This window comes from Anomaloglossus baeobatrachus, chromosome 8, assembly GCF_048569485.1.
Source record: "Anomaloglossus baeobatrachus isolate aAnoBae1 chromosome 8, aAnoBae1.hap1, whole genome shotgun sequence".
Classification (NCBI taxonomy): domain Eukaryota; kingdom Metazoa; phylum Chordata; class Amphibia; order Anura; family Aromobatidae; genus Anomaloglossus; species Anomaloglossus baeobatrachus.
In genome coordinates, this window is record NC_134360.1 from 182,548,535 (window position 1) to 182,574,585 (window position 26,051).

The 26,051-nt window shown below is 50.8% G+C and overlaps 1 protein-coding gene across 2 annotated transcripts in view; it reads left to right on the forward strand.

The window, feature by feature from the left end:
- Window positions 1–12,312: 12,312 nt before the first annotated feature.
- The window catches only part of AGL (amylo-alpha-1,6-glucosidase and 4-alpha-glucanotransferase), a 209,283-nt gene continuing 195,544 nt past the window's right edge, over window positions 12,313–26,051 (forward strand). For both annotated transcript variants that reach the window (XM_075322279.1, XM_075322281.1), the window contains exon 1: window positions 12,313–12,362. The gene's annotated coding sequence lies outside the window, so the exon portion shown is untranslated. The remainder of the gene's footprint in view (window positions 12,363–26,051) is intronic.

The following is a 26,051-nucleotide window of genomic DNA, read 5'->3' on the forward strand; positions in this document are numbered from 1 at the left end:
GTTCACAGGCCTGGAGGCGGGAAAAGGAGCAGTGAAGTTCAGGAGGCTGAAGTGAGAGGAGTAAAGTGGAAAGTGTCTGGGTTTGTGGCCCAGGCACTGATAACCAGGTTGGCAGAAGGTGGTGGCCATCTGCAGGAATGGTGGATCAATGCGGAACCGTAGGACCGGGGAGCGAACTGAAGCCAGCACACACAGGCAGGGCCATCGGACCCTGACTAGGCTTGGAGCCGCCATCAACAGTCAAATCCGAGTGTGAGAGGAACCCCAGGGGTTTCCTAACTACCAAAGACCCGTTAGAAGGCAACCGTCCGCACCGTGAGGGTATACAGCTACCGCCAAAGGCTAGAGACCCAAGGGCCAACGCCTGCGGGCAAACGGGCTCCTCCGGCATCCATACACCATGGAGCGGACTACCGTTGGGGACCCATCGTAGTCAAGACAGTACACAAAAGGTGCAGGGAAAGACATACACCATCACCTGTCCGGGGAAAGACACTGCAGCCGGCTGCGGGACCAGTCCATCTAGCCGTTTGGTTTACCGGAGACTTTGTGCATCTCTTGCTGAGTGAGTACACCCGTACCATCCGGCACCGCGCTGTCCCTGCAACCCTGCACCTCACCGACCCTGCCTCCCCGTTACACCACCGGGCCCCAGGACCACCAACCCCTACCCACGGAGGGGGAAAACAACATCCCAGCTGCTCCGTACCATCGCTCCCGGGATCCCCGTCACCAGCAGCGGTGGTGCCCATATTCACCACAACCCGTGGGTGGCGTCACGGACTAAATCCCCAAACAAACCACTCCCTTTTCACTCACGGGCGAGGAGCGCCGCTCGAGTCCCTGGATCCGGCCACCCACTCGAGCCACCGAGCAGCAGCAGCAGCGCCGGACCCGAGCGTTAGCGAGCGCAGTGCCCCGCCGCCCGCGACAACTTGGTGTCACGAACAGGATTGAACCGATCTACTTACCAGTAGAAGTGCGCCTTGTGGTCTCCGCCGGCGGCGTCCGGCCGAAAAATTTGAAGCGCCGCCATCTTTGGCGCGAAGATTTCCCACTCGAGCGTCTTCCCAAGCAGGGAAGGCGTGAAAAGCGAAGCCCCGCCCCCAACAAGCGGAAGTGCTAAAGAGAACCAAGGGGGGGGGCGGGTGTGTGCCTGCCTAATGTAGCTGAGGCCATAAAAGCGGGGACGCCAGGACTCTGCAAACATTTGGTTCCTGGAACACTGCTGCGCACGATGTCCCGTCCGTCCGGCACCGCTGAAACCCCAGAGCCCACGCCAGGAACAGCGGCGTGGGTGGAAGTCCAGACCGCGCAGATGTGCAGCCGCCTGCAGGCCCAAGTGAAGTCCCTTGTGGAGGAATGGATGGCCGACATGGCGGAAGTGGTGGCGGCCGTGCGGAGACGCAAGGTGGAGACTGAGTTGGAGGAGCGGGTAGGTGACCCATGCTCCTGTGTCCCCGAGGGACCGGTCGCTGCGGCTGAAAGGCCCGGTCTATGCCCGCTCACCCTGCTGCCTCCCCCGCTACCCGCTTCGGTCGCTGCTACCTCGCCACTAGGCCCGCTACCCCCACCACCGGTAGCGGAGTTCCGGCCGTCCGCCCTGGAGGACCAGCCTGCAAGTTATGTCCGCAGACGAACCGCACTGCTGCCATGGAAGATCCAGCGGGAGGTGCCCGTCCGCGAGGAAGAGCCGTCGGCACCGGAAGTGGCCGCACCTAAGTCCGTCCTGGCTCCGGTAGTCCGTCCGGTCCTGAAAGAAGCGGAGGCCCAGCCGGTGAGGACCCCTGTTTCCAAACCTCGGCGGAGGCTGCGTTGGGTCGCCGCTGTGAGGCAGCACCCCAGGCCATGTCACCGCGGGACCTTCCAAAGAGGGCGCCAGTTGTGGGCAGCGTAAAGGAAGTCCCGCGGGGCCCGACCTGTGCGCGGGGGCATGCCCCTTACTGGGACAGGGAGCCGACCCTGCTAGGCCGGAAAATTGCGGAAAGAGAGCGACACAGAGCCGAAGTGGTGGCCCGAACCATCCGCGAGAAGGACAACCTCCGCCATGCTACATTCCGGGTACGGGGCCCGGTGTATGAAGGACAGATCCGAAGGTTTGACTCCCACCGGGGGTATGGTTTTATTTATGAGACGGGCCTGGAGGCCGAGGTGTTCGTGGTTCGCCGAGACAGGCATAACCATCTGCTGACGGGCCACCCAGGCCGAGACCTGCTGCCAGGTGACCTCGTGTCCTACACTCGACACTGCGGGGAGAGGGGCTGGTTTGCCCTCGATGTAAAGGTGAGGGAAGGCCGTAGTTTCCAGGCGGAGTCCCAGTCCCTTCCTCCACCTAGCCGTCAGGATGTCGAGGTGGAACAGGTCTACGAAGAGGTGAACCTAAAGTAAAGGCAGTGGTCCACCGTTGCAACCTGTTGTCCCCGTTGGGACCCCCAGCATCGTTGTATATGTGAGTAAATGACAATGAATCAAACCGAAAAATCATCTGATTACCGTCTGAAAAAAGAACAGTCCCCGTTGGGACTGGAGTTGTCCTTTTTCAGTTAAAACCCCCCATACCCACATGAGAAACTCCTCATGAACATGGCCGAGAACTAGCGGGCCACCCACAAACTTGTGGGCTTGTAAATAGTATTGTGGGATGGATACCGTTGCCGCCTCCAGAGAGGCAGATTGGAGGAAGGGCCCGCAGCAGAGCAGGCTGGGGCCCGGCCACCACCAAGACCGGTGGCCATCCTCCGGGGGGTCAGGGGTCCCCCTTGGACGTGGGGTCCCCTGAAGCGACAGCCGGGTGCGAGTTACCGTACCCGTTCCCGCTCGGGCAGCCTGAACCTGGACTGGGGTCAAGGGGTGCTGCCCACTTCTTAGGGGCAGCATCAGGGCTAGGTTGCTTGGGTGGGAGAGCGGAAGACATCCGCCCGTCCGGCTGATTAAAAATGTTTATATGTGCAACGTTAAAGTGACCAGAAGAATGCTTATGTTTTAAATGTTTACTGTTTACATGTTATTTATGTTCTTACAGTTGGAAAAATAAAACTGGTGATGGACGGGCAGTCCGCAGACGGTCTGCATTTCACCAAGGGGGAATGTGGCGCCCTGGACTAGCCAGGTCGTCACAGGTAACACACACACACACACACACACACACACCCCAGACAGTAACATTAGCCAAACACAAAACCCTTGTTGCCTCCCTCCAGGGTCTGATGTCCACACCAGGTGGGGCGGAGCCCCGTCCACTGAGGAGTTCACAGGCCTGGAGGCGGGAAAAGGAGCAGTGAAGTTCAGGAGGCTGAAGTGAGAGGAGTAAAGTGGAGAGTGTCTGGGTTTGTGGCCCAGGCACTGACAACAAGGTTGGCAGACAGTGGTGGCCGTCTCCAGGAGTGGTGGATCAACACGGAACCGTAGGACCGGGGTCGGGCGGTGGCCTACCGGTACCGACCGGGGAGCGAAGTGAAGCCAGCACACACAGGCAGGGCCATCAGACTCCGACTAGGCTTGGAGCCGCCATCATCAGTCAAATCCGAGTGTGAGAGGAACCCCAGGGGTTTCCTAACTACCAAAGACCCGTTAGAAGGCAACCGTCCGCACCGTGAGGGTATACAGCTACCGCCAAAGGCTAGAGACCCAAGGGCCAGCGCCTGCGGGCAAACGGGCTCCTCCGGCATCCATACACCGGGGAGCGGACTACCATTGGGGACCCATCGTAGTCAAGACAGTACACAAAGGTGCAGGGAAAGACAGCCGCCATCACCTGTCCGGGGAGAGACTCTGCAGCCGGCTGCGGGACCCGTCCATCCAGCCGTTTGGTTTACCGGAGACTTTGTGCATCTCTTGCTGAGTGAGTACACCCGTGCCTTCCGGCACCGCGCCGCGCTGTCCCTGCAACCCTGCACCTCACCGACCCTGCCACCACCGGGCCCCGGGACCACCAACCCCTACCCACGGAGGGGGAAAACAACATCCCAGCAGCTCCCTACCATCGCTCCCGGGATCCCCATCACCAGCAGCGGTGGTGCCCATATTCACCACAACCCGTGGGTGGCGTCACGGACTAAATCCCCAAACAAACCACCCCCTTTTCACTCACGGGCGAGGAGCGCCGCTCGAGTCCCTGGATCCGGCCCCCCGCTCGAGCCACCGAGCAGCAGCAGTGCCGGACCCGAGCGTTAGCGAGCGCAGCGCCCCGCCGCCCGCGACAATAGCTCTTTATAAACAGTATGAACCACCACTTAGCATCTTATATACAGTGTAAGCCCTGACACACCCAGTCTATAAACAATGTGATCCTCCACACAGCCTCGCTACATACTATATGAGCCTACACACAGGCCGCTATATGCAGTATAACCACCACACAGCCACCTACATATAGTATGATCCCCCACACAGCCCCCTATAAACAATGTGATCCCCACATAGCCCTTCTATATGCAGTGTGAACCCCCACATAGCCCCCTATATACAGTATAAGCACCCATAGTCTCCAAAATACAATATGAGCCCGCACATTGCATGGTAAATACACTTTGAACCCCACTAAGGCTGCTTTCACACCTCCGGTTTCTGCAATGCGGCACAATCCGGGACTTTGCAGGAAAATCGCAACCATTTTTTTTTACTGCCGGTTGCGATTTTCCTGCATAGACTTTAATTAGTGCCGCATTGTGCCGCATGGCCTTGCGTTCCGTTCGTTTTTTGCCGCATGCGGCAGATTTAGCCGATGCGGCGGGCCGGATGGAACGTTGCCTGGCACGTTTTTTCGTGCGGCAAAAAAAAAACCCGCATCGCGCCGCATTCGGCCGATGCGGCGCATTTTTCAATGCATGCCTATGGCGGCTGGATGCGGCAATAACCGCATCCGGCCACCGCATGCGGTTTTTGCCATTGCGCATGCTCAGTAGCATGTCGCAAGCGGCAAAAACCGGACTGGCCGCAAAGGAAAAAAACTTATGCAAAGGATGCGGTGTATTCACCGCATCCGTTGCATAGCTTGCACAGCCGGATTAAGCCGCAGAGCTCAAGCCGGATGTGTGAAAGCAGCCTTACCCTTCTACAGTTAGGTCCAGAAATATTTGGACAGTGACACAAGATTTGTTATTTTAGCTGTTTACAAAAACATGTTCAGAAATACAATTATATATATAATATGGGCTGAAAGTGCACACTCCCAGCTGCAATATGAGAGTTTTCACATCGAAATCGGAGAAAGGGTTTAGGAATCATAGCTCTGTAATGCATAGCCTCCTCTTTTTCAAGGGACCAAAAGTAATTGGACAATGGACTCTAAGGGCTGCAATTAACTCTGAAGGCGTCTCCCTCGTTAACCTGTAATCAATGAAGTAGTTAAAAGGTCTGGGGTTGATTACAGGTGTGTAGTTTTGCATTTGGAAGCTGTTGCTGTGACCAGACAACATGCGGTCTAAGGAACTCTCAATTGAGGTGAAGCAGAACATCCTGAGGCTGAAAAAAAGTTTGGAGAAGAAAGGGAATGGCACATGATCCAAGGCACACCACATCCTCTGTAAAACATGGTGGAGGCAACGTGATGGCATGGGCATGCATGGCTTTCAATGGCACTGGGTCACTTGTGTTTATTGATGACATAACAGCAGACAAGAGTAGCCGGATGAATTCTGAAGTGTACCGGGATATACTTTCAGCCCAGATTCAGCCAAATGCCGCAAAGTTGATCGGACGGCGCTTCATAGTACAGATGGACAATGACCCCAAACATACAGCCAAAGCTACCCAGGAGTTCATGAGTGCAAAAAAGTGGAACATTCTGCAATGGCCAAGTCAATCACCAGATCTTAACCCAATTGAGCATGCATTTCACTTGCTCAAATCCAGACTTAAGACGGAAAGACCCACAAACAAGCAAGACCTGAAGGCTGCGGCTGTAAAGGCCAGGCAAAGCATTAAGAAGGAGGAAACCCAGCGTTTGGTGATGTCCATGGGTTCCAGACTTAAGGCAGTGATTGCCTCCAAAGGATTCGCAACAAAATATTTAAAATAAAAATATTTTGTTTGGGCTTGGTTTATTTGTCCAATTACTTTTGACCTCCTAAAATGTGGAGTGTTTGTAAAGAAATTTGTACAATTCCTACAATTTCTTCAGATATTTTTGTTCAAACCTTCAAATTAAACGTTACAATCTGCACTTGAATTCTGTTGTAGAGGTTTCATTTCAAATCCAATGTGGTGGCATGCAGAGCCCAACTCGCGAAAATTGTGTCACTGTCCAAATATATATATATATATATATAATTACCTTCTCACCCCCTGTGGGTGGTTATTTGTCCTTCCTCATTCTCGGGTCCTGTACCGGAAGCTTGGGAGTTTGAGGGTTCTGCGCAGGATCTTAGTTGTTCCCAGCACTGCGCTTTTCTGGACAGAGAGCTCAGATGTTGCTTCTGGAATCTGTTGCAGCCATTTTTCCAACTTAGGGGTTCACTGCTCCAAGTGCTCCTATCACCACTGGAATCACTGTTACCTTCACCTTCCACATCTTCTCCAGTTGTTCTTTAAGGCCCTGGTATTTCTCCAGCTTCTCATATTCCTTCTTTCTGATGTTACTGTCATTAGGCACTGCCACATCTATTATCATTGCTGTCTTCTGACCCTTGTCTACTATCACGATATCTGGTTGGTTAGCTACCACTTGCTTATCTGTCTGGATCTTGAAGTCCCACAGGATTTTAGCCCTTTCATTCTCCACCACTTTTTCTGGGGTCTCCTACCTGGACGTAGGGGGACTTAGCCCATACACTGTACAGATATTCCTGTATACAATTCCCGCTACTTGGTTGTGGCGTTCGGTGTACGCTGTTCCTGCATGCATTTTGCATCCTGCCACTATATGTTGGATTGTTTCCGTGGTTTCTTTACATAGTCTACACCTTGGGTCTTGTCTTGTGTGGTAGATCCCTGCTTCTATGGATCTGGTACTTAGCGCCTGCTCTTGTGCTGCTATGATTAGTGCCTCTGTGCTGTCCTGGAGTCCAGCTTTCTCCAGCCATAGGTAGGATTTCTTCATGTCAGCCACCTCCATTATCTGTCTATGGTACATCCCATGCAGCGGCTTGTCTTGCCATGGCACTTCATGTTCTTGTTCTTCCTTCTCGGACTGTTGTTGTTGCTGTCTTAGGCTCTGCTTCAGCATTTCATTTTTTGGTGCCATTTTTCTGATGTATTCCTGGATACTTCTTGTTTCATCCATGATGGTGGCTTGGACACCTATCAAGCCTCGACCACCCTCCTTTCTGTTGGTATACAATCTTTGGGTGTTTAACTTGGGGTGGAGACCACCATGCATTGTGTGGAGCTTCCGGGTCTTTACATCTGCAGCTTCCATTTCTTCTTTTGGCCAGCACACTATGCCAGCAGGGTTTCTGATAACTGGCAGAGCGTATGTATTGATGGCGCGGATCTTATTCTTCCCATTGAGCTGGCTCTTTAGGACCTGTCTTACCCTTTGATGGTATTTGGATGTTGCTGCTTTCCTTGCCTCCTCATCGTGGTTACCGTCTCCCTGTGGGATGCCAAGGTACTTGTAGCAGGTTTGTACATCTCCTATGTGCCCTGCCGGTAGTTCTACTCCATCAGTCTTTACTACCTTGCCTCTCTTTATGACCAGCCGGCCACATTTCTCCAGTCCGAAGGACATCCCAATGTCTTTGCTGTATATCCTGGTCAGGTGGATCAGTAAACTGATGTCTCATTCATTTTTCGAATACAGCTTGATGTCATCCATGTAGAGTAGGTGGCCGATGATGCTTCCACTCTTGAACTTGTATCCATAGCCAGACTCTGTTATTATCTGACTGAGGGGATTTAAGCCTGTGCAGAATAGCAATTGGGATAGTGCATCACCTTGGTATATGCCACATTTGATGGACACTTGTGCTAGTTGCCGTGAGTTGACTTCCAGTGTTGTCCTCCATAGCCCCATTGAGTTGCTGAGGAAGGTTCTTAATTTCCTATTGACATTGTAGAGAGCCAAGCATTCACAGATCCATGTGTGTGGCATTGAGTCATAGGCTTTCCTATAGTCAATCCAGGCTGTGCTGAGATTGGTCTGTCTGGATCTTGAGTCTTGAGCGACTGCTCTATCCACTAGCAGCTGGTGCTTAGAGCCTCTGGTGTTGTTCCCAATGCCTTTCTGAGCTGGATTCATGTACTGATTCATATGGTTCTGTAGCTTGGTGGCTATGATGCCTGACAGGAGTTTCCATGCCGTTGTAAAGCAGGTTATTGGACGATAGTTGGATGGAATTGTTCCTTTACAAGGGTCCTTCATGATCAGCACTGTTCTTCCTTGGGTTAGCCAAGCTGGGTGGTGGCCTGCTTCTAGCAGTTGGTTCATCTGTTTTGCCAGCCGTTCGTGTACTGCTGTCAATTTCTTTAGCCAGTAGGTGTGGATCATGTCTGGGCCAGGTGCTGTCCAGCTCTTCATGTTCTGGAGGCGCTCTTGGATGTCTACTTCTGAGATGGTAACTGGTTCTTGTTCTGGGTGGTTATTGTGTTTCATTCTCAGATCTTGCAGCGGTGTTGTGTGCTTTTTCCTTCTCCCATATGTCCCTCCAGTATTGTTCAGTCTCTGCTATCGGTGGAAGACAGACCAATCTCAGCACAGCCTGGATTGACTATAGGAAAAGCCTATGACTCAATGCCACACACATGGAGAGAGAGAGATATATATTATATATATATATTATATATATATATATATAATCTATATCTATCTATATATATATATATATATATACACACACGCTACATGCTGCGTTCTTTCCGCCCGGCGGATGCAACGCAGGTCCATGAGTCGCAATGCATCGTCCATACAAGGGAAGCAGCAGAATCCGTTAACGGATTCCGCTGTTTTCCAAAACGGCGGATTGCGATTGAAGGAAAAAAACGAAAGTGTGAAACTAGCCTAACCCAGACCACAGCATCATGGATATGGTATTGAAAGGAAATTTTAAATCCCAGCGAGACAGGAGTATGTGGGAGTACAAACTTATGATGACCTTTGACACATTCACAGCAGGAATGAATGTGTCACATGGATTTATGTCTTTTTACATCAATTAAGAGATGTGCTCCTCAGACCATCTGGGGGCATCACAACTCTGGACCAGATCCCAATCAGAGGACAATAAAACTTTCACACTGCTTATCTATGAACTGCTGCAATATTTATGGCCACAACAGTGTGTCCTCTTGCCACGCTGATCGTTCTGCTTCACATAACTTGTCTTATTTACTGCACTATTCTATGTCCTGTTGTGTATAAATATGTGACTCTTCAGATTTTGTGTTATACTGAGCCTGAAGAAGAGACCTGAGGTTATTATTGTATTGCATGATATTTGTTTACCTCAATAGCACCTACCCATTGAGTGGTAGAGCCTGACTTACCTTACTTGACCACAGAGATTGGCACCCCAAGATTGCACAATGGCACCCCCACTTAACGTCTGCTGACCGGGAGTCAGCATGGCAGGTAGAGAGTGACACACCCCGCACTACACATGGAGGGAAGGGAGTTCGTGACAGACAACTCACTATACATGGCTCAGGGTGTCTGTACACTGTACTCTGTTACCTGTGTCTCCCAGCTATAATGTCCCTCTCTCACAAAAGTGAGGGATGCAGTAATAAGGCTGTACACTAGGCGGCACTGGGGATATCTAGAGGCTGAGCGAACTCAGACAGACTGGGGTCAGAACCGAGAGGACACGGAGAGACACAGGGAGCAGACAGGAGAGAGGTCTTAAGACAAGTCAGAGGTCAGATAACCAGGAGAGGAAGTATGAACACAAGGGACAGACAGAGTATTCAGGAGAGAAAGCCCTGGTCAGGGGCCAGATGGGAATGGAGAAGTCAGAGGAGAGTAGACACAAGCAACTCAGGAAGTCAGTCCAGGGTCGATTACCAAGATTAGGCACTATACCAGGAGACAGACACTTGCAGCAACAGAGCCAGAAAATAATACAACTGGCAGAGTTCTGGGAGAGCATGCTCAGTAAAGAAGCCTGAGCAATTACCCAGAGGGTGGAACAGCTGAGCAATCAGCACCTCCCAGAACCAACCTGGACTCTAGTGCTAGATCTGTAAGTGGCACCACAGAGCATCTCTTGGTCTGTAAGATGCTCTGCACAGAGATCCGTGACACCAGCTGTCCCGCTCACTGCACTCTGTTATCTCTGTGTCTCCCTGTTCTCTTGCTCCCATGGCCCAGGGTTTCTGTACACTGCACTCTGTTATCTCTGTGTCTCCCTGTTCTCTTGCTCCAATGGCTCAGGGTGTCTGTACTCTGCGCTCTGTTATCTCTGTGTCTCCCTGATCTCTTGCTCCCATGGCTCAAGGTGTCTGTACTCTGCACTCTGTTATCTCTGTGTCTCCCTGTTCTCTTGCTCCCATGGCCCAGGGTTTCTGTACACTGCACTCTGTTATCTCTGTGTCTCCCTGTTCTCTTGCTCCCATGGCTCAAGGTGTCTGTACTCTGCACTCTGTTATCTCTGTGTCTCTCAGTTCTCTTGCTCCCATGGCTCAGGGTGTCTGTACACTGCACTCTGTTATCTCTGTGTCTCCCTGTTCTCTTGCTCTCATTGCTCAGGGTATCTGTACGCTGCACTCTGTTATCTCTGTGTCTCCCTGTTCTCTTGCTCCCATGGCTCAGGGTGTCTGTACCCTGCACTGTTATCTCTGTGTCTCCCTGTTCTCTTGCTCCCATGGCTCAGGGTGTCTGTACTCTGCACTCTGTTATCTCTATGTCTCCCTGTTCTCTTGCTCCCATGGCCCAGGGTGTCTGTACTCTGCACTCTGTTATCTCTATGTCTCCCTGTTCTCTTGCTCTCATGGCTCAGGGTGTCTGTACTCTGCACTCTGTTATCTCTGTGTCTCTCAGTTCTCCTGCTCCCATGGCTCAGGGTGTCTGTACTCTGCTATCCCTGTGTCTCTCAGTTCTCTTGCTCCCAAGGCTCAGGGTGTCTGTACTCTGCACTCTGTTATCTCTGTGTCTCTCACTTCTCCTGCTCCCATGGCTCAGGGTCTCTGTACTCTGCACTCTGTGTCTCTCACTTCTCCTGCTCCCATGGCTCAGGGTCTCTGCACTCTGTTATCTCTGTGTCTCTCACTTCTCCTGCTCCCATGGCTCAGAATCTCTGTACTCTGCACTCTGTTATCTCTGTGTCTCTCACTTCTCCTGCTCCCATGGCTCAGAATCTCTGTACTCTGCACTCTGTTATCTCTGTGTCTCTCACTTCTCCTGCTCCCATGGCTCAGGGTCTCTGTACTCTGTTATCTCTGTGTCTCTCACTTCTCCTGCTCCCATGGCTCAGGGTCTCTGTACACTGCGCTCTCTTATCTCTGTGTCTCTCAGTTCTCTTGCTCCCATGGCTCAGGGTCTCTGTACTCTGCACTCTGTGTCTCTCACTTCTCCTGCTCCCATGGCTCAGGGTCTCTGTACTCTGTTATCTCTGTGTCTCTCACTTCTCCTGCTCCCATGGCTCAGGGTCTCTGCACTCTGTTATCTCTGTGTCTCTCACTTCTCCTGCTCCCATGGCTCAGGGTCTCTGTACTCTGTTTTCTCTGTGTCTCTCACTTCTCCTGCTCCCATGGCTCAGGGTCTCTGTACTCTGTTATCTCTGTGTCTCTCACTTCTCCTGCTCCCATGGCTCAGGGTCTCTGTACACTGCGCTCTCTTATCTCTGTGTCTCTCAGTTCTCTTGCTCCCATGGCTCAGGGTCTCTGTACTCTGCACTCTGTGTCTCTCACTTCTCCTGCTCCCATGGCTCAGGGTCTCTGTACTCTGTTATCTCTGTGTCTCTCACTTCTCCTGCTCCCATGGCTCAGGGTCTCTGTACTCTGTTATCTCTGTGTCTCTCACTTCTCCTGCTCCCATGGCTCAGGGTCTCTGCACTCTGTTATCTCTGTGTCTCTCACTTCTCCTGCTCCCATGGCTCAGGGTCTCTGTACTCTGTTTTCTCTGTGTCTCTCACTTCTCCTGCTCCCATGGCTCAGGGTCTCTGTACTCTGTTATCTCTGTGTCTCTCACTTCTGCTCCCATGGCTCAGGGTCTCTGTACACTGCGCTCTCTTATCTCTGTGTCTCTCAGTTCTCTTGCTCTCATGGCTCAGGGTGTCTGTACTCTGCACTCTGTTATCTCTGTGTCTCTCAGTTCTCTATCATGATGAGGCTGCTGGCAACTTCCAGAGACCACTGTGTAATTATACTGGCTATTTTACGTTGTCTTTGTGTTAATAAAGTTGAATGAAAAAAAATATTGAACCAACTTTATTGTCAACCAAATAAGAGACACGGAACATTCCGGGAACAGCTGAGGTGACAGGAAGGTGAGAGGGTGTTTATTATGGTGATGAGGGCGCTGTGCGCTGTGAGCGCTGCTGGCGGGGTTAACCCCTGCACTGCCGCACTGTTATCTCTCCCGCAGTGTACGTGCTGGGCTGGCTCCGCACACTGTACTGGCCGCCCTCCTGCTGTATAATAACGCTGCAGTCAGATGTTTGCTGTATTTATTAGTAGTGTTTGTACATAGAGGAATCGGGTAACAGGCTGAGGTGACACAGAACGTACATAGACATCCTGGGGCCCCATAGGAAAAGGCTGGAGAGGGCTTATCCCCAATAAGAAATAAGTGGTGATGTCAGGGCGCATAGTCACCGAGGGGCAGTCACTGCAGAGCACAGGGTGAGGGACAAGTATCACAGCACGTACACAGACACCGAGCCTTAACGAAGCCCCTTATCTCACACACTACAATACCTGTTTCTTGGTTACCAAACATTAGGATGCCCCCCTGTAGTGGGTGGGCCTACCCCCTACTAGTCTAGCATAGATAACCCGGCACTGTTGTTATTAAAAATGTTTTACTATTGTTCTATGATGTGTTAGGGCACCCCCTAGTGGCCGGGTGGGACGGCTGTTGCCACCGGGGAGGAGGAGTCGGCCGGATATCTAGGCAAGGTCTGGGTGTGTGTGTGAGAGAGGATCCGGGTCAGCGGAGTGGGAACATCTGCAGCGGCAAGTGCGATTGTGTGAGCGGAACATCAGGGGACACCGGAGATAAGGAGGTGGACGCAACCTCAAAGCCTATTCTGCCGGTGTGGGTCCGGTGTATGCTTGGCTGAAGAGTGGGAGTCCAGTGGCGCAACCTCAAAGCCTATTCTGCCGGTGTGGGTCCGGTGTATGCTTGGCTGAAGAGTGGGAGTCCAGTGGCGCAACCTCAAAGCCTATTCTGCCGGTGTGGGTCCGGTGTATGCTTGGCTGAAGAGTGGGAGGAGTACTTTGGGCATATCCCTATCAGAGGGTGCGTTTGGGCAGGTTGTCCCCAGATCCACTAATATTGCCGACATCCGCTGACCGGAGTGTTTTTTTCTTTTATCTTTGTGAATAAATGTCGTTTTTATTACATCTGGACTGTTGCCTGCAGCCTTTTTGTGCATCGGCCGATGAAGATACCGACATACACTCTCTCAACATTAAGGAAGTGATGAAGTCAGGGATGTGCCTTGAATATGGCGCTGCCACGACTACACAGCCAGAGGCCTCCCTGGCTGGTCACTTCATGTGGCGTAGTCGGCAGGATCCAAGTCCCTTGCCGGAGAACCAGGAGTCTGAAGACCAAGTAGTGCCTGAAGCACGGAATTCGGACTATGAAAGAAGATTTCCAGTCCCATGGTGGGAGGAAGAAGTGCCCAAGGCGTTGGACCAGGCACAAGATGGCGGCAAGATGGCCGTCGTCTGTGAAGATAACGAAAGCGCGCGAAAAGTTGGCGCCGAAAGAAGAGCCTGGGGCTGGCTGGTGCCGAAGAAGAAGCACAGAGTACTCCGCTCAAAGAGGGGAGGCGTCAGCCCCAGGGCAGTGAAGAAGAGGAAAAAGTACCTCAGCGGAGGAGTCAAGATGATGCGTGAGGCTGGAGGTGGAGTCCGTTTAAAAGCGGGAAATGAAGACCCGCCTCCACTTCCTCCAGTCTCAGCGTCGACACCACCGCTATTACCAGCGATTTTGTTGAGAACCGAGATGGAGAACTTTGGGCAACCTGCGGAGTTGGCGACGACTATGGCCCTCATCAGCCTTGGCCGAGGCCGACCCCGGTTCGCCCCTGCTAGCGAGGCCGCGATAGCGGATCTTCCCATTGGGCCGGGAGGCTCTACAAGACCGGACAAGGTCTCTTGGAAGACCTCATGGGACGCTCAAACCGGGAGCACCATTACAGAGGTGAAGGCGACCTATGCTACCCCGCCCATGCCAAGCCGTCCGGGGGTTGCTGCTTTCCCATGGGACACCCCGCAGCTTAACGCCGCCGCCACACCATTTGTCCCGGCGCCAGAGTCGGCTGAGGATTTAGCCGGGCGTCTAGAGGAGGACCACTTGGGTTTCTTCTGGGACCCAGTCATCGCCCCGCCGGAGAAGTCGCACCCCAGGGTTCCGCCCTCGAAGCCTGACCCCGTCCAGGAACGGCTCCTGGCTGAGACCATTGTCCGGGAAATGCTGTCCGGTTCCGGTGGCGAGAAGTTAGCCCAGCAGTTTGTGACCGGGGTGGTAGTCAAGTTCAATCAGCAAGAGGGATACGGCTTCATCCGAGAAGTAGAGACCGGGGATGATTATTTTTATAACCGGGTTCATCTCGATGTCGAAGGACTCCCTAAGCGATTGCACACCCTTTGGCCGGGCGAAAAAGTCACCTTTCTGCCGGATGCCGGTAGCCGCGGCCTGTTTGCCGTCTGTGTCTCCCGCATGCCGACCTCCCGGGAAGCGGAGCAGTGGCAGGAGGAGATTGAGTGGGAGGAGCAGCAAGAGCGGCGCCGGAGCCACGCTAGGCCGAGTCTGTCTGAGCCCTCTCACCCCAGGCGCATCAAGGCTGTCATCCCAGAGGCAGCGGCTGAACCGACCCCCGATCCGGAGAGGGTTCCAGCCGTGGTAGCGGTGACGCAAAATGTCAACAACAAACCGGTTTTCATGCTGGACGCGTCGCCCGCCGCGCCACCACCGTCCCGGGCAGAAACGCCATCACCGCCAAGAGGAGCTACAGCAGCTGTGCCAGAGGAACCGTGCTACGCTCCGGTGTCTTTCAGGCGAATTCGCCGCCAGCCGGGACAAACTCTGGGGGCCTACATCCAGGCTCAAGCGGAAGAATGGAAGAGAGCCTGGCCCCCGGAGTAAGTTGTTGCCTCCAGCATCTGCCGAGACCGGTGTTGTTCAAGACCGGCGAAAAGTTCTTGTGTTGTTGCAAAGTTTGACGGGCCTGTTGCCCTCCAGCGAAGACCGGGAGCGCTACTGAAGCCTCCGGGCACTCATCTAAGACCGGGAGCGCTGTTGAGCCTCCGGGCGCCCATCTAAGACCGGGAGCGCTGTTGAGCCTCCGGGCGCTATCCAGAGACCGGGAGCGCTGTTGCGCCATCAAGCGCCCCTCAAGACCGGGAGCGCCGCTGAACTGGTGCCGCTGTTGAGGACTGAACCGAAAGGTTTTTATGTGTTTATGTTTTTATGTGTTTAAGAGCCTTGCCGGGAGGCTCGGATTTTAAGAGGGGAGGCATGTAGTGGGTGGGCCTACCCCCTACTAGTCTAGCATAGATAACCCGGCACTGTTGTTATTAAAAATGTTTTACTATTGTTCTATGATGTGTTAGGGCACCCCCTAGTGGCCGGGTGGGACGGCTGTTGCCACCGGGGAGGAGGAGTCGGCCGGATATCTAGGCAAGGTCTGGGTGTGTGTGTGAGAGAGGATCCGGGTCAGCGGAGTGGGAACATCTGCAGCGGCAAGTGCGATTGTGTGAGCGGAACATCAGGGGACACCGGAGATAAGGAGGTGGACGCAACCTCAAAGCCTATTCTGCCGGTGTGGGTCCGGTGTATGCTTGGCTGAAGAGTGGGAGCCAAGTGGCGCAACCTCAAAGCCTATTCTGCCGGTGTGGGTCCGGTGTATGCTTGGCTGAAGAGTGGGAGTCCAGTGGCGCAACCTCAAAGCCTATTCTGCCGGTGTGGGTCCGGTGTATGCTTGGCTGAAGAGTGGGAGGAGTACTTTGGGCATATCCCCATCAGAGGGTGCGTTTGGGCAGGTTGTCCCTAGCTCCACTAATATTGCCGACATCCGCTGACCGGAGTGTTTTTTTCTTTTATCTTTGTGAATAAATGTCGTTTTTATTGCATCTGGACTGTTGCCTGCAGCCTTTTTGTGCATCGGCCGATGAAGATACCGACATACACTCTCTCAACATTAAGGAAGTGATGAAGTCAGGGATGTGCCTTGAATATGGCGCTGCCACGACTACACAGCCAGAGGCCTCCCTGGCTGGTCACTTCACCCCCAAAAAAGCTACCATACAATATGTTACCCCAACAGACATCACCCACACAGCTTGTAGCTTGTCGTGTAGCTTGTTGTGTAGCTTGTCTCCCCTACACCCCCTCCTATACACACACAGTATGTCAACCCCAAGGTATGCTGCCCCTACACAGAATAATGTTCCAAAGCCCCCCAAACCATATGATACTTCTACACACTGTATAATGCCCCCTCAGCCTGTCCCCCCCCCACACACACACACAGTATAATGCCCCCTCAGCTTGCCCCTGTGCACACAGTATAATGCCCCCTCAGCCTGTTCCCACGCACACAGTATAATGCCCCCTCAGCCTGCCCCCGCACACAGTATAATGCCCCCTCAGCCTGTCCCCCCACACAGTATAATGCCCCCTCAGCCTGTCCCCGCGTACACAATATAATGCCCTCTCAGCCTGTCCCCCCACACACGCACACAGTATAATGCCCCCTCAGCTTGCCCCTGTGCACACAGTATAATGCCCCCTCAGCCTGTTCCCACGCACACAGTATAATGCCCCCTCAGCCTGCCCCCGCACACAGTATAATGCCCCCTCAGCCTGTCCCCCCACACAGTATAATGCCCCCTCAGCCTGTCCCCGCGTACACAATATAATGCCCCCTCAGCCTGTCCCCCCACACACACACACAGTATAATGCCCCCTCAGCTTGCCCCTGTGCACACAGTATAATGCCCTCTCAGCCTGTCCCCCCATACACGCACACAGTATAATGCCCCCTCAGCTTGCCCCTGTGCACACAGTATAATGCCCCCTCAGCCTGTTCCCACGCACACAGTATAATGCCCCCTCAGCCTGCCCCCGCACACAGTATAATGCCCCCTCAGCCTGTCCCCGCACACAGTATAATGCCCCCTCAGCCTGTCCCCGCGTACACAATATAATGCCCCCTCAGCCTGCCCCCATGCACACAGTATAATGCCCCCTCAGCCTGCCGCCTTGCACACAGTATAATGCCCCCTCAGCCTGCCGCCGTGCACACAGTATAATGCCCTCTCAGCCTGCCCCCGCACACAGTATAATGCCCCCTCAGCCTGTTCCCACGCACACAATATAATGCCCCATCAGCCTGCCCACGTGCACACAGTATAATTCCCCCTCAGCCTGCCCCCGCACACACAGTATAATGCCCCCTCAGCCTGCCCCCGCACACAGTATAATGCCCCCTCAGCCTGCCCCCGCACACAGTATAATGCCCCCTCAGCCTGCCCAATGCACACAGTATAATGCCCCCTCAGCCTACCCCCGCACACACAGTATACTGCCCCCTTAACCTGCCCCCCCACACAGTATAATGCCCCCTCAGCCTGTCCCATGCACACAATATAATGGCCCCTCAGGTTGTCCCCACGCACACAGTATACAGTGCCTTGCGAAAGTATTCGGCCCCCTTGGATTTTTCAACCTTTTCCCACATTTCAGGCTTCAAACATAAAGATTGAATCAACAACAAGTGGGACACAATTGTGAAGTTGAACGAAATTTATTGCTTATTTTAAACTTTTAAAAAAATAAATAACTAAAAATTGGGGTGTGCAATATTATTCGGCCCCTTTACGTTAATACTTTGTAGCGCCACCTTTTTCTGCAATTACAGCTGCAGTCGCTTGGGGTATGTGTCTATCGGTTTTTCACATCGAGAGACTGAAATTCTTGCCCATTCTTCCTTTGCAAACAGCTGGAGCTGAGTGAGGTTGGATGGAGAGCGTTTGTGAACAGCAGTTTTCAACTCCTTCCACAGATTCTCGATTGGATTCAGGTCTGGACTTTGACTTGGCCATTCTAACACCTGGATAAGTTTATTTGTGAATCATTCCATTGTAGATTTTACTTTATGTTTGGGATCATTGTCTTGTTGGAAGACAAATCTCCATCCCAGTCTTACGTCTTTTGCAGACTCCAACAGGTTTTCTTCAAGAATGGTCCTGTATTTGGCTCCATCCATCTTCCCATCAATTTTAACCATCTTCCCTGTCCCTGCTGAAGAAAAGCAGGCCCAAACCATGATGCTGCCACCACCATGTTTGACAGTGGGGATGGTGTGTTCAGGGTGATGAGCTGTGTTGTTTTTATGCCAAACATATCGTTTGGCATTGTGCCCAAAAAGTTCGATTTTGGTTTCATCTGACCAGAGCACCTTCTTCCACATGTTTGATGTGTCTCCCAGGTGGCTTGTGGCAAACTTTAAACAACACTTTTTATGGATATCTTTGAGAAATGGCTTTCTTTTTGCCACTCTTCCATAAAGGCCAGATTTGTGCAGTGTATGACTGATTGTTGTCCTATGGACAGACTCTCCCACCTCAGCTGTAGATCTCTGCAGTTCATCCACAGTGATCATGGGCCTCTTGGCTGCATCTCTGATTAGTCTTCTACTTTTTTGAGATGATATTGTTTAGTAACGGCCGGGTCTTGGTAGATTTGCAGTGGTATGATACTCCTTCCATTTCGATATGATCGCTTGCACAGTGCTCCTTGGGATGTTTAAAGTTTTGGAAATCTTTTTGTAACCAAATCCGGCTTTAAACTTCTCCACAACAGTATCACGGACCTGCCTGTTGTGTTTTTTGGTCGTCATGATGTTATCTGTGCTTTAAACAGCTCACTGAGACTATCACAGAGCAGGTGCATTTATACAGAGACTTGATTAGGCTAAGTTCACGTTTCTGTTGTTTTAAATCCGTCAGGTCTGTCAGCAACGGATCCGTCGTTTTTTAGATGTTAACTGACGCAACGGATGTGTTTTTCACAGGATTCCTTTCACAGGAATCCTGTGAAAAAACTGATCCATTGCGTCCGTTGCATCCGCTGTGCGTCTGTTTTTTGACGGATCAGTCATGATCCGTTTGTGTTTGGGGCAGCCCAGTGGGTGTGCCAAACCTGCTGGGCATGCTCCGTAGAGCATGACGGAATCCAGCGCTGGATTCCGTCGTAAGACGGATTACGACGGAATCCAGCACCATAGACATACATTACAAGCGTGACGGACTGCGGCGGATTCCTGCACGGTGCGTCAAAGTTGATGGCCAGAAAAACGTTACATTCTGCGTTGCTCCCCGCCCAGTGGTCAGTCAAAAAACGACGGACCGTGACGCAGCGGACGCAACGCAGGGTCATCAGTCGCAAACACAACGGACCTGCCTGTTGTGTTCCTTGGTCGTCATGATGTTATCTGTGCTTTAAACAGCTCACTGAGATTATCACAGAGCAGGTGCATTTATACAGAGACTTGATTAGGCTAAGTTCACGTTTCCGTTGTTTTAAATCCGTCAGGTCTGTCAGCAACGGATCCGTCGTTTTTTAGATGTTAACTGACGCAACGGATGTGTTTTTCACAGGATTCCTTTCACAGGAATCCTGTGAAAAAACTGATCCATTGCGTCCGTTGCATCCGCTGTGCGTCTGTTTTTTGACGGATCAGTCATGATCCGTTTGTGTTTGGGGCAGCCCAGTGGGTGTGCCAAACCTGCTGGGCATGCTCAGTAGAGCATGACGGAATCCAGCGCTGGATTCCGTCGTAAGACGGATTACGACGAAATCCAGCACCATAGACATACATTACAAGCGTGACGGACTGCGGCGGATTCCTGCATGGTGCGTCAAAGTTGATGGCCAGAAAAACGTTACATTCTGCATTGCTCCCCGCCCAGTGGTCAGTCAAAAAACGACGGACCGTGACGCAGCGGACGCAACGCAGGGTCATCAGTCGCAATCCGCCACTAATGCAAGTCTATGGGACACAACGGAATCCGCTAAACAGATTCCGTTGTTTACCATAGCAGCGGATTAAGACTGATACATTTTAGCTGAAATATGAACTTAGCCTTACACACAGGTGGATTATATTTATCATCATCAGTCATTTAGGACAACATTGGATCATTCAGAGATCCTCAATGAACTTCTGGAGTGAGTTTGCTGCACTGAAAGTAAAGGGGACAAATAATATTGCACGCCACAATTTTCAGTTTATTATGTTTTACAAAAGTTTAAAATAAGCAATAAATTTCGTTCAACTTCACAATTGTGTCCCACTTGTTGTTGATTCTTCACCATAAAATTTTAATCTTTTATCTTTATGTTTGAAGCCTAAAATGTGGGTAAAGGTTGAAAAATTCAAGGTGGCCGAATACTTTCGCAAGGCACAGTAATGCCTCCTCAGCCTGCCCCCACGCACACAGTGTAATGCTCCTTGAGCCTGTCCACACACACACACACACACACACACACACACACACACACACACACACACTATAATGCCCCGTCAGCCTGTCCCCACACACACAGTATAATGCCCCCGGGATTTTCTTATGAAAATGACAGCATGTGACCGGAGCTTGCCGCGATGCCATTGTACTGTATTGCACTGTACTGGGGTGTGACGGATCCGGCAAGCCGGTGAAATGCCGGATGTGTGAAAGCACCCTTACTTGCCACAGGCGAGCTTGAACAAGCATCACATGCTTGAAACAAAAAGTTGTTTACCCATAATTTTGGAAAAGTGCCAACAATTTTGTCCAGCCCAATTTTGGGGTAATATATGAAATTATGCCCAGATTTCCTTTTTATCTTAGTTTGTTGTGTTGTTCTAATACACACAAAGGAACTAAATGTGTGTAGCAAAACATGTAGTTGCAATAATTTCATAGGAGAAATACTTCATTTTCTGGTACAATTTCAAGGGTGACAACACTTTTGAACATGACTGTATATACATACAGGATATATATGTCTATACACACACACACACACACACACACACACACACACACTTTTTACCATATAAATTGCAACGCCAAGACGTAAAAGTTGTGTAATTATGGAAATCACAGGATCGTTAAGACATGTTACTGATGTTAGAATGATGAAACCGTGAATGTCCTTGATAGAAAACCAGTGTGGAGATGCTGCGGGCCATGGTAGCATGTTTAAGCCATGCAAGTGGCTCGCAGCAACCTGCAGCCTAGTTTTGTTGTGTTGAAAAGCGGCTCCTGGGACACGGTGGAGAAAAGGCCGTGCCATTGGTTTCATCACTAAATCAATGTAACTTCCATCTGTTAATGAACCCGAAATGAGGATTATAGAAGTCTAGATACTGCACATTTTGCCACCTGACGCCAAAATCCCAGGAGAAGGACTATTGTGACATTCCCTCTTGAAGGCCTCTTCATGGAGTTGCCCTCATGGTCCAGTCAAATTCGATGAATGGCTCATAGTGATCCATTCTGTACTGCAAGTGAAATCGCATACCAAACCCAAGGTGTCAAACATTGTCTCTGTCTGCACAAACCATCACAAGGCGTTTACACAACATTGGGCTATGAGCCACAAGTCCAGCTACAGACATTCCATCCACCTCACACCACCGCTCTCAAAGACCATCACTGTGCAGTGCAAGACAGCAATAAAGGCTGGAAAGGAGATATATCATCTTCAGTGAGGAGTCCTGCTGATGATTGGTTTTGGGACTAAACGGGCAATGCTATGAAGGCGCGAGGGTACATCAAAGTGAACCAGGAGCTGTTTTTCATTACAATCACATGTTTTTGGTGTTACTGTGAGCGCCTGTGTGGCCTAAACTTTCTACCAAGGCCTTGTTACGCACAGACCAGGGGATGTCCGGTGCACAGCGCAACAGATGCACATAAACCAAGAACTGTCCGGCGCATGACACTTTAACAACGGTGGGCCCTGCTGCTAAAGGGAGGGAAGATGGGACACCTCCTGGACTCACCTGCAGCCATACCCTGCACTCCCTAGCCAGCTCTATATGGGTTCTTTCACCCCATCATCGAGCAGGATACCTAATGCTCTCACAAAGCTGTGAACTCACACTCACTAGGGAGATGGCCTGCGAGGAACACTAGTCACACTACTGCACTAATACAACATGAAGGCAAGGAAGGCAAACAAGGGAGTAAACAAAAGGATAAACTCCAACTTCATTGCTGCAGTCAGACAGAAGGACTACAGCTTACACCACTTCAGATAACAAGAGCTCTAGCAGCTCCTTGCGCCTCAAGGCCAAGTTTCACAATGAAGATTCAGTATAACCAGCACCTTCTGCTGGGAAGTGTGAATATTTATAGGTGATGGGAGTGGTCACAAACTGGATGCACATGAGGAGAGGTAATCAGAAGATGCTGGCAATGAAAACTGACATTATTCCGGGGAGCACCAAAAGAAAGGAAAACACATTTAGGCATCCTTCACACGTCCGTGTCTCCAGTACGTATTTGGTCCGTTTCCTCACATGCCGGAGACACGGGCACACAGAGACCCATTAAAATCAATGGGTCTGCGCACACGTGCGTGTTTTGCCATGGACCGTGTGTCTGTTTGGAGGATACGTGTGCCCGTGTGCTCCAGACGTAGACATGTCAGTTTTTCTCCAGCATCATGAGTGTCACACGGACTGCACACGGACCGCACGGATGTGATCCATGTGACACGCATCTGAGAAAACACGTGTCTGTGAAAAAAAAAAAAATTCTATACTCACCTTCTCCAGCCCTCCTGTCTCTGCCGTTGCGTTGCTGTCACTTGCTTCCGACCCCCGCTCATCATGCTCATTACATATTTACTGCACTGTGGGACGGAAGCAGGAGCAGCGGGGAGGCGGCAGGACCGGAGACCGAAGATCAGCACCATGGACAGCAGCGCCAGGGACAGGTGAGTAGAAAGTTCCAGTTCTCCGTGTGTTATCACGGATAACACACGGAAAACACACGTGTGCCATAAACACGGCACAGGGAGTGCAATATGCACCTTTGACACGTCCGTGAAAAACATGCCTGATTTTCACGGACGTGTAAAGGGGGTCTTAATCATAAGAGTCTCAGAGCACTGTGAGACTCCGGCCCTAAACCTGTCACAAGTCTCTAAAATGCGGAGAGACGGCCGTGACAGGCCTGCAGCATCTGCAGTCTTGTGTTATACGTACACGCTTCTAAGGGCATGTGCCCATGATCAGGACTCACTGCATCCTGGACACAGCGGGTCCTGACCTGCAGGACCACGTGTCTCCTCCGCAGGAGACCACAGCTGCTTGTACCCACGATCAGGGTTCCATGCGTTGCGGTCTCTGGCTTGTGTTCTCCCTACGGAGGACGCATGCGAATCCACAGCAAACAATTGACATGCTGCGGTCTGGAAAGCCGCACCACCACAGGTCAGTGTTTACTGTGGAAAAAGCAAGCAAAGTTGGCATGAGATTGCTAGAAATCCCGTCCACTGTGCTTGTACTGTACAACGCAGCGTTTTGGACGCAGCTGAAGTATGCTGCATCCAAATCGCAGCAAACACTGATCATGAGCATGCAGCATGCATTGAAATTACAACACCAAGAAGGAAAAGTTCTGGAATTATGGAAACCATTGATTTATCTGTGGAAGGACTCATTCACACAACCGCATTTTCAGTCCGAGTCCTGTTTATACAAAAGGGGCCACACTGGAATCAATGTTACTCAGTTGAGCTGTGCAGATGAGCAACTTCATTTAGTGACCAAATCTGCATGTGAAAAAAAATGCTTCATGAAGACGTTTCTCCTGTTAATTGGATGAGAGGCGTCCATTTAAGTCCTAGGAGGCACATTAAAAGCCCAGACTCAATATATAAAGTTTCTGATTTTTACAGATACATTGCAATTCTTGAACATAGGAAACTCTAAAGGGTTTTGTAAATTCTGAATAACTGCTGCAAAAAAAATAAATAAATGGATTGTGTATGGATGACAAGTGAGAAAATCATCGTTCTAGTTTTCTGGATGAGCTCTGATGACTATATGGTTGTGTGAACGCGACCCAAGTGCTTGGATTTCCATACATGTTGCTCACAGCTGATACTTAAAGGGAACCTGTCACGTCCCATATGCATTCTGACCTACAAGCAGGGTGATGTGTGGCCTAATAACCCCTTCCTACCCATCCCTGTGTTGTAATAATGTGTATTATGAATGTAAAAAACCCCTTTTATGACTTACATGATTCCTATGTAAATACGATAGGCTCTAGCCCCCTGGGTGTCGCATCGCCCTGTCAGTGTTTACATACTTTCCGTGGTCTCACTCCCCTGTGGGCGTAATACCATGGATTTACATAAGTGACGTCCCCGTCACTTCTTGAGATCCCCCGCGTGCGCGCTTACCATTCCCACAGCCTTGTTATCCGGGTGCTTGCTTGTCGGCTTTAGACGTGCTCTGCGCATGGTTGAAACCGCAGGAGTCTTCTGAGCCTGCGCAGCGCGCGTCTGAAGCCGACAAGTAAACAGCCGAATAAGAAGGCTGCGGGAATAGTAAGCGCACACGCTCGGGATCTGAAGGTACTGAAGGTGGCGTCACTCATGTAAACCTAAAGAGGTGTGATACCACGAAAAGCATGCAAACGCCCACGGGGTGATGCGACACCCAGGGAGCTAGAGCCTATCGTATTTACATAGAAAACATGTAAGCAATAAAAGGGTTTTTTTTGCATTCATAATACATAGTTACATATTTACTTAGATTGAAAAAAGACCTAGGTCCATCTAGTTCAACCTTCCTCCTACAATTCTACATTTGGTCACTAAGTCATTTTTAACCAACAATGTTGTGTGTACTGAGGAAATCATCCAGCCCTTTTTAAAAGCTGTTATAGCATCTGCCATTACTACCTCTTGTGGTAGGGCACTCCACAGTCTGACTGCTCTAACTGTAAAGAACCCTTTCCTATTTAGCTGCCGGAATCGCTTTTCTTCCACTCGCAGTGTATGCCCCCTGGTCCTTAGTATTGTCACACATAATAATAATATACATTATTACAACACAGGGATGTGTAGGAAGGGGTTACTAGGCCACACATCACCCTGCTTGTAGGTCAGAATGCATACCTGACAGGTTCCCTTTAAAGGGGTTGTCCACTACTTGTACATTGATGGCTTATCCTTAGGATAGGTCATCAATGTATAATTGGCTGGGGTCCGACACCCAGCACCCCCGCCGATTAGCTGTTCCCATCCCGGCAGCAGCAGCAGGCAGCCGGAAATGCTCAGTTCCGGCGCTGATCCATCTTTTGATAGTGACCGCAGCCAGGTACTGCACATCCGCCTGCTATTCATATCAATAGGAGGAGCTGAGCATTTCATGCCACCGGACCGAGAGCAGCTAATCAGCGGGGGTGCGGGGTGTCGGAACCCAGCCAATCAGACATTAATGACTTTTCCTAAGGATACGCCATCAATGTACAAGTCATGGCCAACCCCTTTAATAAATGAAGATGTTTTGAAAATTTACTTTCCATTTTTTCATCATTTGTTTATCATTAACATGACTATAGATATTGTTATTTGCATTATTCCACAACTTTTCCTTCTTGGTGTTGCAATTTCGATGTAAGGAGCTTATATACACTGTACAGTCATATGAAAAAGTTTGGGCACCCCTATTAATGTTAACCTTTTTTCTTTATAACAATTTGGGTTTTTGCAACAGCTATTTCAGTTTCATATATCTAATAACTGATGGACTCAGTAATATTTCTGGATGGAAATGAGGTTTATTGTACTAACAGAAAATGTGCAATCCGCATTTAAACAAAATTTGACCGGTGCAAAAGTATGGGCACCCTTATCAATTTCTTGATTTGAGCACTCATAACTTCTTTTTACTTACGGTACTTACTAAAGCACTAAATTGGTTCTG